Raw genomic sequence first — 7,390 nt, 5'->3', positions numbered from 1 at the left:
CATCCCCAAGCTACACTTGTCACCACTTATCTCCTCCCCACACTTCTTTATGATGCTCCCATCCTTACTAACCTCCAAGCATGACAAGCTACACTTAGCACCACTTATCTCCTCCCCACACTTCTTTATGGTGATCCCATCCTTACTAACCTCCAGGCATGACAAGCTACACTTGGCACTACTTATCTCCTCCCCACACTTCTTTATGGTGCTCCCATCCTTGCTAACCTCCACGCATGACAAGCTACACTTGGCACTACTTATCTCCTCCCCACACTTCTTTATGGTGCTCCCATCCTTACTAACCTCCAGGCATGACAAGTTACACTTGGCACTACTTAACTCCTCCTCACACTTCTTTATGATGCTCCCATCCTTACTAACCTCCAGGCATGACAAGCTACACTTGGCACTACTTATCTCCTCCCCACACTTCTTTATGGTGCTCCCATCCTTACTAACCTCCAGGCATGACAAGCTACACTTGGCACTACTTATCTCCTCCCCACACTTCTTTATGGTGCTCCCATCCTTACTAACCTCCAGACATGACAAGCTACACTTGGCACTACTTATCTCCTCCTCACACTTCTTTATGATGCTCCCATCCTTGTAACCTCCAGGCATGACAAGCTACACCTGGTACTACTTATCTCCTCCCCACACTTCTTTATGGTGCTCCCATCCTTGCTAACCTCCACGCATGACAAGCTACACTTTGCACTACTTATCTCCTCCCCACACTTCTTTATGGTGCTCCCATCCTTGCTAACCTCCACGCATGACAAGCTACACATTGCACTACTTATCTCCTCCCCACACTTCTTTATGGTGCTCCCATCCTTACTATCCTCCACGTGACATGACAAGCCACACTTTGCACCACTTATCTCCTCCTCACACTTCTTTATGGTGCTCCCATCCCACAACCTCCAGGCATGACAAGCTACACCTGGTACTACTTATCTCCTCCCCAAACTTCTTTATGGTGCTCCCATCCTTGCTAACCTCCACGCATGACAAGCTACACTTTGCACTACTTATCTCCTCCCCACACTTCTTTATGCTGCTCCCATCCTTGCTAACCTCCACGCATGACAAGCTACACATGGCACTACTTATCTCCTCCCCACACTTCTTTATGGTGCTCCCATCCTTGCTAACCTCCATGCATGACAAGCTACACTTTGCACTACTTATCTCCTCCCCACACTTCTTTATGGTGCTCCCATCCTTACTAACGTCCAGGCATGACAAGCTACACTTGGCACTACTTATCTCCTCCCCACACTTTTTTATGGTGCTCCCATCCTTACTAACTTCCACGCATGACAAGCTACACTTGGCACTACTTATCTCCTCCCCACACTTCTTTATGATGCTCCCATTCTTGAAACCGCCAGGCATGACAAGCTGCACTTGGCACTACTTATCTCTTCTTTATGGTGCTCCCATCCTTACTAACCTCCAGGCATGACAAGCTACACTTGGCACTACTTATCTCCTGCCCACACTTCTTTATGGTGCTCCCATCCTTGCTAACCTCCACGTGGGACAAGCTACACTTGGTACTACTTATCTCCTCCCCACACTTCTTTATGGTGCTCCCATCCTTGCTAACCTCCGGACATGACAAGCTACACTTGGCACTACTTATCTCCTCCCCACACTTCTTTATGATGCTGCCATCCTTACTAACCTCCAGGCATGACAAGCTACACTTGGCACTACGTATCTCCTCCCCACACTTCTTTATGGTGCTCCATCCTTACTACCCTCCAGGCGTGACTAGCTACACTTGGTACTACTTATCTCCTCCCCACACTTCTTTATGGTGCTCCCATCCTTACTAACCTCCAGGCATGACAAGCTACACTTGGTACTGCTTATCTCCTCCTCACACTTCTTTATGGTCCTCCCTTCCTTACTAACCTCCAGGCATGATAAGCTACACTTGGCACTACTTATCTCCTCCCCACACTTCTTTATGGTGCTCCCATCCTTACTAACCTCCAGGCATGACAAGTTACACTTGGCACTACTTATCTCCTCCTCACACTTCTTTATGATGTTCCCATCCTTACTAACCTCCAGGCATGACAAGCTAGACTTGGCACTACTTATCTCCTCCCTACACTTCTTTATGTTGCTCCCATCCTTGCTAACCTCCAGGCATGACAAGCTACACTTGTCACTACCTATCTCCTCCCCGCATTTCTTTATGGTGCTCTCATCCTTACTAACCTCTTGACATGACAAGCTACACTTGGCACAACCTATCTCCTCCCCACACTTCTTTATGGTGCTCCCATCCTTGCTAACCTCCACACATGACAAGCTACACTTGGCACTACTTATCTCCTCCCCACACTTCTTTATGGTGCTCACATCCTTACTAACCTCCACGCATGACAAGCTACACTTGGCACTACTTATCTCCTCCCCACACATCTTTATGTTGCTCCTTCCTTACTAACCTCCAGACATGACAAGCTACACTTGGTACTACTTATCTCCTCCTCACACTTCTTTATGATGCTCCCATTCTTGTAACCTCCAGGCATTACAAGCTACACCTGGTACTACTTAACTCCTCCCCACATTTCTTTATGGTGCTCCCATCCTTGCTAACCTCCACGCATGACAAGCTGCACTTTGCACTACTTATCTCCTCCCCACACTTCTTTATGGTGCTCCATCCTTACTAACCTCCAGACATGACAAGCTACACTTGTCACTACTTATCTCCTCCTCACACTTCTTTATGATGCTCCCATCCTTGTAACCTCCAGGCATGACAAGCTACACCTGGTACTACTTATCTCCTCCCCACACTTCTTTATGGTGCTCCCATCCTTGCTAACCTCCACGCATGACAAGCTACACTTTGCACTACTTATCTCCTCCCCACACTTCTTTATGGTGCTCCCATCCTTGCTAACCTCCACGCATGACAAGCTACACATGGCACTACTTATCTCCTCCCCACACTTCTTTATGGTGCTCCCATCCTTGCTATCCTCCACGCATGACAAGCTACACTTTGCACTACTTATCTCCTCCTCACACTTCTTTATGGTGCTCCCATCCTTAATAACCTCCACGCATGACAAGCTACACTTGGCACTACTTATTTCCTCCCCACACTTCTTTATGGTGCTCCCATCCTTGCTAACCTCCAGGCATGACAAGCTACATTTGGCACTACTTATCTCCTCCCCAGACTTCATTATGGTGCTCCCATCCTTACTAACCTCCAGGCATAACAAGCTACACCTGGCACTACTTATCTCCTGCCCACACTTCTTTATGGTGCTCCCATCCTTGCTAACCTCCGGACATAACAAGCTACACTTGTCACTACTTATCTCATCCCCACACTTCTTTATGATGCTGCCATCCTTACTAACCTCCAGGCATGACAAGCTACACTTGGCACTACGTATCTCCTCCCCACACTTCTTTATGGTGCTCCATCCTTACTAACCTCCAGGCATGACAAGCTACACTTGGTACTACTTATCTCCTCCCCACACTTATTTATGGTGCTCCCATCCTTACTAACCTCCAGGCATGACAAGCTACACTTGGTACTACTTATCTCCTCCTCACACTTCTTTATGGTGCTCCCATCCTTACTAACCTCCAGGTATGACAAGCTACACTTGGCACTACTTATCTCCTCCCTACACGTCTTTATGGTGATCCCATCCTTACTAACCTCCAGGCATGACAAGCTACACTTGGCACTACTTACCTCCTCCTCACACGTCTTTATGGTGCTCCCATCCTTGGTAACCTCCACGCGTGACAAGCTACACTTGGCACGACTTATCTCCTCTCCACACTTCTTTATGGTGCTCCCATCCTTACTAACCTCCAGCCATGACAAGCTACACTTGGCACTACTTATCTCCTCCCCACACTTTTTTATGGTGCTCCCATCCTTCCTAACCTCCAGCCATGACAAGCTACACTTGTCACTACTTATCTCCTCCTTACACTTCTTTATGATGCTCCCATCCTTGTAACCTCCAGGCATGACAAGCTACACCTGGTACTACTTATCTCCTCCCCACACTTCTTTATGGTGCTCCCATCCTTACTAACCTCCAGGCATGACAAGCTACACTTGGCACTACTTATCTCCTCCCCACACTTCTTTATGGTGCTCCCATCCTTACTAACCTCCAGCCATGACAAGCTACACTTGGCACTACTTATCTCCTCCCCACACTTCTTTATGGTGCTCCCATCCTTACTAACCTCCAGGCATGACAAGCTACACCTGGTACTACTTATCCCCTCCCCACACTTCTTTATGGTGTTCCCATCCTTACTAATCTCCAGGCATGACAAGCTACACTTGGCACTACTTATCTCCTCCCCACACTTCTTTATGGTGCTCCCATCCTTACTAACCTCCAGCCATGACAAGCTTCACTTGTCACTACTTATCTCCTCCCCACACTTCTTTATGGTGCTCCTATCCTTACTAACCTCCAGGCATGACAAGCTACACTTGGTACTACTTATACCCTCCCCACACTTCTTTATGGTGCTCCCATCCTTACTAACCTCCGGACATGACATGCTACACTTGGCACTACTTATCTCCTCCCCACACTTCTTTATGGTGTTCCCATCCTTCCTAACCTCCAGGCATGACAAGTTACACATGGCAGTACTTATCTCCTTCTCACACTTCTTTATGGTGCTCCCATCCTTGCTAACCTCCAGGCATGACAAGCTACCCTTTGCACTACTTATCTCCTCCCCACACTTCTTTATGGTGCTCCCATCCTTGCTAACCTCCAGGCATGACAAGCTACACTTGTCACTACTTATCTCCTCCCCACACTTCTTTATGGTGCTCCATCCTTACTAACCTTCAGGCATGACAAGCTACACTTGGCACTACTTATCTCCTCCCCACACTTCTTTATGGTGCTCCCATCCTTGCTAACCTCCACGCATGTCAAGCTACACTTGGCACTACTTATCTCCTCCCCACACTTCTTTATGGTGTTCCTATCCTTGCTAACCTCCAGGCATGACAAGCTACAGTTGGCACTACTTATCTCCTCCCCACACTTCTTTATGGTGATCCCATCCTTGCTAACCTCCACGCATGACAAGCTACACTTGGCACTACTTATCTCCTCCCCACACTTCTTTATGGTGTTCCCATCCTTGCTAACCTCCAGGCATGACAAGCTATAGTTGGCACTACTTATCTCCTCCCCACACTTCTTTATGGTGTTACCATCCTTGCTAACCTCCAGCCATGACAAGCTACACTTGGCACTACTTATCTCCTCCCCACACTTCTTTATGGTGATCCCATTCTTACTAATCTCCAGGTTTCACAAAAATTAAAACATTAACAATGCTGTAACAATGTTGATATATTTGCTGTGAATACCCCTTTCACAACCCATCATTGTACAGCACTAAAAAATAAATTGGTTTTAACTGCTTCAAACAACCAGATACAGAGCTTCTTACCACCAGAAAAATTATCCAGCATCCATCTGCCTGTCCCACACTAAAAAACATTCTACACAACTATCGTTCCTCTCATCCTCTTAGAACAAGAAATCTGGACAAAGCCATAAAGAAAAGTAGGACAAAGGCCCAAAAATAGGGACAAATTTTAAATAGTGCTCTTACAAACTTACAAAGTTGATAGAATAAGAGGTTTTGCATTAGCATTCATTTTCTGAAGGGTATGAAGTCTGAAACTCAAATGCCTTTTATTATTTTCTGACTTCAGTCTTTACTGATTTCCCACTACAGTACCAGCAAAACTACAATTTTATGAAAAACAGACCAAAAATATGAAGCGAAAGTCTGGACATTCTGCAAAAATCTGTACAGTTGAGAGGTATGAGTCAACTATATCCCCAGTCAGTCATTGCGTTCCAGTGACCAAAAACACCTTTTTGTCTACAAACCAATCAAATCTGCTGGGCATTGTCTGTACTCATAGAAGGCTGGTAAGGCCTAGAACTCCTTATCTGTATACATCAGGTTAATACCCTCCCTCCCATGTTTCAAAACCACTCTAAAAGACTTTGTAGCTAAAAATCTAGCTCCGTTTTTGCTCATAACTGGGATAAACTATATCACTAAATGTGAACGAGTACCATTTCATTCCATATACCTCCTTTCTCTCCCTGTCTAATTCTCTTCCCTATCTTTCTCTCTAAATATATCATAAGCCTGCTTTTTCCTAATTTCATGTTGCAATTCTTGTTTGTATTAGACTAGCTTATCTTTAATTTCTCTGCAAACTGTCTAAAATTTCTCTAAATATGAAATGATTGCTATATACTATGTATCGATGCTTAACCAATGTTTTTATATTTTGTCTAATTTGTTATAGTTATTTAAATAGCAGATATTTTGTTTTAATTTTGAAGATTGTAAAATTATTGTTCTTAAAATGTTTTGCATTTATTGTGATCTTTTCTCCGCAGGCCTCTTCTGAAAGTGGGCTTCTACCTAGTTGCACTTTTCCAGTAATCAAATGTCAATAAATAACTAAAGGTCCATTTCATCTGAAGTCCTCACCACTCTCCTATGGTACTAAGCTCATGCTCTTTCCCCAGATTCCTGCCCTGGTAACCCTAGGTCCTACCCCAGCTGCCAGTGCTTGGACTTAGCATAACTGTCATTTCTGAGAAGGCAGGTATTCTATGTATCTATCCTTTCACATTGCACCTGAAGATACGTATGACATGTTTCTATGCTTTTGCATAGCATGGAAGAATGCTGTGTACCTGTCCTTATAAATTACACTGGAAGGTTGGTACACTATGTACATTGTTTTCACATTGCACTGGGAGGTAGGTATGCTATGTTTCTGTGCTTTCACATTGCACGGGAAGCTAGGTATTCTATATGCCTTGTTTTCACATTGCACAGGGGGGGTAGGTATACTGTGTAGATATACTTTCACATTGCACTGGTAGGTAGGCATGTCATATATCTTGCTTTATTTCATATTGCACTGCAAGGTTGATATTCTGTGTATCTATGCTTTCACACAATGCACTGGATGGTAGGTATACTATGTACCTATGATTTTACATTGCACTGCATGCTAGCTTTGATATGTAACTATGCTTTCACATTGTACTAGATGGTTGGTACACTATGTAGCTATGATTTCACATTGCACTGGGTTGAAGGTTTGCAATATAGCTATGCTTTCCAGTGTACTGAAAGGATTTGTGCTATTAGTGCAAGCCTTATTTGAACTAGTGCCCTAGGTGAAATGTTCCACGGTACCTACCCCTGGACACCATCCAATTCCACATTGCCTTCCCATCCTTTCTGGCCTATTCCCACCATCCAGATTAATTTTTTTCTTCTTGTTCTCATG

Source organism: Protopterus annectens, chromosome 9.part0, assembly GCF_019279795.1.
Source record: "Protopterus annectens isolate FY-2018-M chromosome 9.part0, PAN1.0, whole genome shotgun sequence".
Lineage (NCBI taxonomy): Eukaryota > Metazoa > Chordata > Ceratodontiformes > Protopteridae > Protopterus > Protopterus annectens.
Note: the sequence above shows the minus strand (reverse complement) of the source record.